Source organism: Typopeltis vanoorti, chromosome 2 (assembly GCF_054136105.1).
Source record: "Typopeltis vanoorti isolate ZY-2024b chromosome 2, IOZ_Tvanoo_1.0, whole genome shotgun sequence".
In the NCBI taxonomy this organism is placed as follows: Eukaryota; Metazoa; Arthropoda; class Arachnida; order Uropygi; family Thelyphonidae; genus Typopeltis; species Typopeltis vanoorti.
Genome location: NC_143550.1, coordinates 59,667,073 through 59,675,000, shown reverse-complemented (window position 1 = coordinate 59,675,000; position 7,928 = coordinate 59,667,073). Strand labels below are relative to the sequence as shown.

Here is a 7,928-nt window from a genome sequence, read left to right as displayed (position 1 = left end):
ACTTCAGGCGCAAACTTTGTTTGCTTACACTTGGATAAAGGATTAAACTAAATTTATTATAGTCTTACCAAGTGGGAAAAAACTTCCATCTTTCTCTAAATCCAGAATAATTTAACAATAAGGTGAGACACCTTTTGGCAGCTCATATAGGTAAATATATGACTTCTCCATTACTTCCCCCCTTAGTATCACCACCTTTGGTCTAGCTCCCACTGATGTGCTTTTGCGCAGAAGTGGTCCCTTTCCTTGAGGTATGAGAAGCTCTGCTTGGGGTAGGTTTTTGCCTGCCTCTGAGTCTGGCCACTGCTGAGATTATGGCTCTGTCTAGTGGTGGGGTGAGCCTGCCACTGGGTAGAGCCAATGCTGAGAAGTTCTTCTCGGTGACGGGGTTGAGCCTGTCACTGAGTGGAACAACGCTGAGTTGGACAGTTCGTCAGTCACTTGCAGGGAGTGGTTTGGGGGACCGTCTAATTTTTAGAGAGGTCTTTACTTAAGCAGCACCTCAATAAAGATCGAAACCGGTCTGAGTAGTGGCCCTTCCCTTAATGCATAGCATTATACATGTCTGCAAGGAGATGTGCTTTGCATTATGGGAGATACTAAGAGACAAGTGATGAGAGCTTATTCCACCATACATATATATATACATACATATATACATGCATACATATATATATATATATATATATATATATATATATATATCCATTTTTACCACGAGTGGCCTTAGTCCTGAAAATACTTCAGGTGCAAACTTTGTTTGCTTATACTTGGATAAAGGATTAAACTAAATTTATTATAGAATTCAGTGTATGGTATAATTACTCTTTGCAGTATTTCACCAAAATGAAATTTGCATTATCAAGGAACAATACAAAACATACATAAATAGATACAGGCAGCTCCTGGGTTTACAAGTGTTTTTTAAAAAAATTTTGTTTCAAGTATGTTATCATCAAAATTGAAATTATGAACGTTAATTGCAATAAATAAATGCTAAAGATTCATAAATACATTTCAGACTACACGTGTAATGTAAGAGCATCTCACTGATTCACATAACATAAGGCAGTTACTACACTGATGTTACAAAGAGTAGTTGTGTTGCACTTCATTTTCACTGTCTTGTTTTATTTCAAATTTTTCTCCCTTATTAATACCATAAAATGTGAGATGCTATCAAAAAGAAACCAGACTGTGCTGTACGCTTGAGTGACAGATCAAGTTACAGTCTCATGCCACCAAGTGTCAGTGGCATAGGCATTGTTGAGTCAGCCTGCCATGGCCTTGAGCTGTGTGTGCCGAAACTCATGTAATGCACATTATTCTTATCATGTGTTTGTGCCATTCTGCAATTTCACCATGAACATGAAATTAGAACAAAGGGCAAATGTAAAATTTTATGTAAAACTGGGAAAATCTGACACAAAGACTGTTGAATTACTTCATAAGGCATATAAAAATGAAGCCATGAGTTGTAGTCATTGTTTTGAGTGGCATTCGCATTTTAAGAAGGGCAGAACCAAAAATTCGACAGATCATTCATGCAGATCGACACATCACCATCCAGGAAGTTGTTGACAGAGTTGGAATTTCATACGGAGAAGCTCAAAAGATCATCACAAGAGATTTGAACATCCATTGCATTGCTGTCAAATTCGTTCCCTGTTGGTTGACTTCTGACCAGAAGGATTGCCATGTGAAGTGTGATCTGTCAAGATCTTTGTCAAAAGGCCATTGATGATCCAACCTTTATTTCAAGGATCATCACAGTGGGGATGAGACTTATGTTTATGGCTACAACCGGAATCAAAGCAGCAAGAAGAGAATTTGTCCCAGGTGGTCAATTCAGAATTCTGCTGCAACATTTTAAGGTGGTTGAGAGAAGACGTTTGTTGCAAGAGACCGGAACTGTGGTGAAGCTGCGACTGGCTCCTCAACCATGACAATGCTCCCTCCCACAGCATCTTAAAAATGCAAGAGCTTTTGGCAGCCAACAGCATGGTGGTTGTCCCACATCCTTGTTACTCACCAGGTTTAGCCCTTATGACTCCTTTTTGTTTCCAAAAATGAAATTGAAGCTGAGCATGGTGGTTCGACACCATTAAGGAGATTCAAGACGAATTGCAAGCGGTGTGCTTGATATGCTTCAACAAAGACTTCCAGGAAACATTTGGAGCATGGCAAAAAACGGTGGGATTACTGCATGAACTTGGAAGGAGACTACTTTGAAGGGGGGGGGGTGAGTCCAAATTTAAATTGGACTCACCTGATATGTCTGATAAAACAGGCTAATAAAATCTTCAAGTTTTGAAGATTTTATTAATTCCAGTTTCTTTTTGAAAGCACCTCATATGCCAAAATGACATCATACTACAGAGAGTGATGTTATTAAAAAGAAACAGGAAAACGGGATAATTTTGGGAGCAAATTATGAGATCATAAGCAAACATATGGCTGTAAAGACTGTTAAAGAAAGATCTTTGCTTGAAATATTACCTAAGCATATCAGTTTTATATACAATTTTAAAGGATAAAGAAAAACATTTTAAAGAAGTTAAAAATGTGCAGTCCATGAAGCTTACATGATTACATACTAAAGAAGTGGAAAGCATTATTTCTCAAAGGGTAAAACTTTTAATTACATGGATAAGTGATCAGGCACGACTGAATATGCCTGTTACATATGCTACTATTCATGCAAAAGCTTTATCCATTTTTGAGAATGTTTGAAGATAAAAGATAACCATGAAGAAACTTTTACTGCAAGTATGGATGGCTTGATTGTTATAAAAAAAAGAGCTTGTTGGCTTCCTTGAAATGGGAAAATGTGAAGAAGTTGGGTTAAAAAATTTAAGAACTGAAACTCTTGTTCATTCTTTCATTCATCCTCTCAAGGATCTTGATGAACCTTTTCGACACATAGAAAGGTAATTGGGATTTTTGAATCACAAGATTCAAATTTTGAGTACTTCTCTTTTCTTTATAAATTTTTAAATTTATAAATTTATAAAGAATCTCTAAGAGAAGACTATTTTGGAAATAAATGACTTATAATTTTCTTGATTTTAAAGGCTGTATTTTCATTTCTTTGAATAAATACAGGCAACCCTCGGTTTACGATGGTTCAATTTATGGCAATTCACAATAACGGCGGATGCCTGCGCATGCTTTCTTACTGTAGTGTGGTCTGACTGAGAAACGACGCTAGCAGGCACTCTAGTGTTTGAGTGTTTTACCGAACTACTACAATGTATATGTATCATAGTAGCTCGAACCTAGTTTTAGTGTCAAACCTAGTATTACAATTGAATCTGCCTAATTGTTCTATTTTTTTTAGATACATATGTATTTAAATTGATAAAGTATGTAATTACATACCATGTCTGATAAAAGAAGTGCAGAAAAGTTAGCAGAACTTGGTGTTAAGAAGGCATGGAAATCAGTCACTCTTGAAAAGACGATGGAGGTGATTCGAAGAATGGAAGATGGGCAGACACATGCTAATGTTTGTAGAAGTATGAACTTACCTCCATCTATTACAGTTATGAAAAATGCAGATAGAATAAAACAATCTGCGTAACAATCTACAGCAGTACTAAATGCAAAACATGTAAGTTATAGCAGGGGCAAACTTCATGAAAAAATGGAAAAATTATTATCGTTATGGGTGGATGACTTGAATCAGAAAAATATTCCTCTGACGCAGGCTATTATAACTGAGAAAGCAAAAACAATTTTTGAGGATCTTAACAAGACAGATGGAGGCGAAGAAACATTTTTTGGAAGCAAAGGTTAATTCATGAGATTTAAGTCTCGAAGTAAGTGCCATAGTATTAAATTATGTGGTGAGGCTGCAAGTGCAGATGTTGCGGCAGCAGCTGCTTTTCCTAAAGAATTTCAAGACTGTGTAGAACAAGGAAGTTATCCTCCTGATCTCATTTTTAATGTTGATGAGATTGGACTCTACTGGAAAAAAATGCCATCATGCACCTTCATTTCCTGTGAAGAACGTTCTGCTCCAAGTTTTAAAACTGCAAAAGATAGACTTACACTTTTGTTGGGTGCAATGTCTCCGGAACTTTGAAGCTTAAACCAGTGTTGGTGTAGCATTCACAGACACCACGTGCCTTCAAGGGTCTTAAAGCCATGCTGCCAGTCTATTGGAAATGGAACAAGAAAGCTTGGGTTACACAAGATGTTTTTATATTATAGATTGGTTCACAAATTATTTTTGTCCTACTGTGCTTCGCTTCTGTAAAGAAAATGATTTGCCAGTCAAGGCATTGCTTCTTTTGGATAATGCCCCTGGACATCCTCTAAACCTTGCTGAAGTAAGAACACCATTGGATGTCAAGGTTGTTTACATGCCCCCAAACACAACATCGCTTTTGCAACCGATGGATCAGGGGATTATATCAATCTTCAAAAGCCTATTACCTCCGTATAACATTTATGGAAATGGTAAGAATCTTGGACATTTCAGGAAAAACTATTAAAGACTATTGTGGTCATTTGATATTTTGAAGGGCATTAACAACATCAAGGCAGCTTGGAACGAGGTGTCAGCAAAGTGTTTAAAAGGAGCATGGCGAAAACTTCTTCAAGCATTTATGCACAACTTTGAGGAATTAGAACAAGAGGAGAATGTTATTGAAGACGTTACCAAGCTTGCGCGAGAGGTGGGATTGAACGATATTACAGCTGAAGATGTAACAGAAGTCTTAGAGAACCATGATAAACCACTTTCCAATGAAGACTTAAAAGAATTAGCCGAACAATTAAGTCAACATCCAAAGGAGGAGAAAGAAAATGAAGAAGGTTCTGTGAGAGATATAAAAACGGCTGATTTACAGAGTATCCTTGCAAGCATACATTGACTGATGAACTCTACGGAATGGATCACGATTGAGAATGGAGTGCAAACGTAAAAAGGAGTGTAATCGCATCTCTTCGACCTTACACCGAACTCCTTAAAAAAAGAAAAAGAAAATCTGGGCAGTTAACACTGGATACTTTTTTCAAAAAAAAAAAAAATGCAGGTGATCCGAAACCAGGAACTTCAACATAGAAGTATGTAATATCTTTTCGAAGTTTCATATTTTTTGTATATAATTCTGTTTTGTTTTCATTATTAATAATTTTATTTTAACCAATATATATGTATGTATTATCAAAGCTTTAAATATAATAATGTTACACATTATTATATTTAAAGTTATGTTCTGTGCAGAACATAACTTTGTACCTCCCATTAAAATTGGGTTATTTATGCCGATTAGGTTTATGTTCCGCTTTTTCAGGAACGAAAGTGAGGCGTAAACCGAGGGCTGCCTGTATATTATTAAGCATAAACTATTGTTTTTTTACCTTTATATGACATCATTATGGTCAGATCTATGTTTTTTAACATGAATGGAAAATAAATTTCCATTTGACAAATTTTTGCTTTATAAATGCAGCCTAAGATTTAATTAATTCACAGTCAGGAACTATTTGTACATGCAGTTGCTATATTGTAAGAAATACCAAGACAAAAAAAATTAGGGAATGACTGTAGACAGTCATAAAAAAATTGTGCATTTCCTGATTCTTGTTAGTAGTGACACTGTAGAGCTGAATTATATATATTTGGATTAATCCTTTATCCAAGTGTAAGCAAACAAAGTTTGCACCTGAAGTATTTTCAGGACTGGAGCAACTCATGGCAAAGGTGGTATAACTTCTCATCATTTGCCTTGGTATCCCATGATGCAAAGCACATCTCCTTGTGGAGATGTGTGATGCTATGCATTAAGTGAAGGGTCACTACCAAGACTGGTTTCGTCCTTTATTGAGGTCTCATCAGTGGGAGCCAGACCCAGAGGTGGTGATACTAAGGTGTAAACCTCCATCTACAAGTTGCCAAAAGGTGTCACACCTTATTATTAAAATTCTCTAGATTAGAGATAGTTGATGGAAGTTTTTTCACTTGGCTATGCTACCAATTATATATTTGGTTTAATCATTTATCCAAGTGTAAGCAAACAAAGTTTGCACCTGAAGTATTTTCAGGATTGGGGCACCTCGTGGCAAAGGTGGTATAACTTCTCATCACTTTCCTTAGTATCCCATAATGCAAAGCACATCTCCTTGCGGACATGTATAATACTATGCATTAAGGAAAGGTCACTACCCAGACCAGTTTTGACCTTTATTGATTATGCTTACACTTAGATAAAGGATTAAACCAAATATATAATTAGTAGCATAGCCAAGTGAAAAAACTTCCATCAGGTTGATGTTAACAGCAGTTGTTTCTGTTTGATGTTTGATTGAAGTAGGCTAGTTGGATGTAATCATAGTGAAAAAATAGGAAATCAAAATATCTGTCATCAGTTGAAATGTCTACTCTTGAACTCAAGACTGAAAAGTAGTTCTATCATATGCATATGACCAAATTTACATTGAGTTAGCAGTCTTATAATTGTTTAAATATAATACAGTTTTAAATGATTCACAGTTGGATTTTTTATATTGATGTTTCTATTGTTTTTGTAAGAATTATCACAATGCCTATAACAGTTGTATGGTTTTTGAAAATCTTCATCAAATCTTTGTCAAAGGCATTACATTTGTAAAATTCACATGAATGCGTTAGAAGTTATAGTATCAAATACAAACTTATTTATTAATTACTGACCATTTACGAAAAACAAAACTGCATTAGAGCTTACCAGTTTCGCCAGCAAACTGTCTGGCTTTTTCAAGGCATTTACGGAGACATAATAAGGTTACACGTTCACGTGACAGAGAGGACTTATTGTTCTTATTCATTATCATGCATGCATGCATTTTTGTTGTAAACGTGTAATGTAATTACTGGCTAGCTGTAGTTCAGATTGATTTAGAGAGAGGATCAGGTTTTTCCACAAACTGTTTAGGATTGCACCCTGATTTCTGTTGAGGTTTCCACCGGTTATTAACACTATTGTGGCTTCCTTGAATAAACGATGTCTGTAGTCGTCATCCAGATATGGCATGGAGCTGTTTTGCCACTCTATCGTGTGATTAGATGTACAGAAAAGATGTGCTAAGCCGGAAGAGATACTTCTGTTGTGGTTTACATCACCAACAACATGTTCTTTTTGTCTGATTTCTAAACTCCATGAAGTTTGTCTGATGTAGGCAAGACCACAGGAGCAAGGAATGTAATATACTCCTGGATATTTGTAGAAAGGCACCTTATCTTTTGGGGATCCTAAAACTTGTCTGATGCTGGTGGTTGGTTTGAAGACCACTCTGATATTGTAGGCTCTTAGTATTCTGGCTATTTGATAAGAAATTGACTTGATGAAAAGGATCACTACAGTAGAAATGTGCTGGGAGCATGATTCTTCTTGTCTGGGGTTGTCACTGTATAGATATTTTTTGATGATGTTTTGAGGATATCCATTTTGTGATAATGTGTTGGCTATTAGTGAGAGTTCAGTCTGTGTATCCTCCTCTTCTGATATAAACTTTCTGGCCCTATATTTCAACATGTGGATAATGCTCAGTTTGTGTGTCTTGTGATGGTTTGAAGTATAATGAAGATATCTTCCAGTATCTGTGGGCTTTCTGTAAATAGATAATTTGACATTATTTGATTGTCTCTTTATCAAGATGTCTAAAAAATGCAGTTGATTGTTTGTTGTTTTCCACTTCCAGAGTGAATTTTATCTTGTTATGTATTGAGTTGATTTTATCCACAAACGATTTTAGGTTTTCTAAGTCTTGCCATATAATGAATGTCTTGCCATATAATGAAGATATCGTCAACATATCTCCACCATGTAGATGGTCTAGGGGGAGATTGTGGAGAGAATTTCTTTTTCAAGTTTTTCCATGAAAAGGTCTGCACAAGATGGTGATAGTGGGCTTCCCATTGCTAGGCCTTCTAATTGTTG

At 36.1% G+C, this 7,928-nt stretch overlaps 1 protein-coding gene across 1 annotated transcript in view; it reads left to right on the top strand.

Annotated features, from left to right (window-relative positions):
- Positions 1-7,928, top strand: part of LOC150109067 (protein HID1) — a 423,878-nt gene that overhangs the window by 36,775 nt on the left and 379,175 nt on the right. The gene's annotated exons all lie outside the window — the stretch shown is intronic.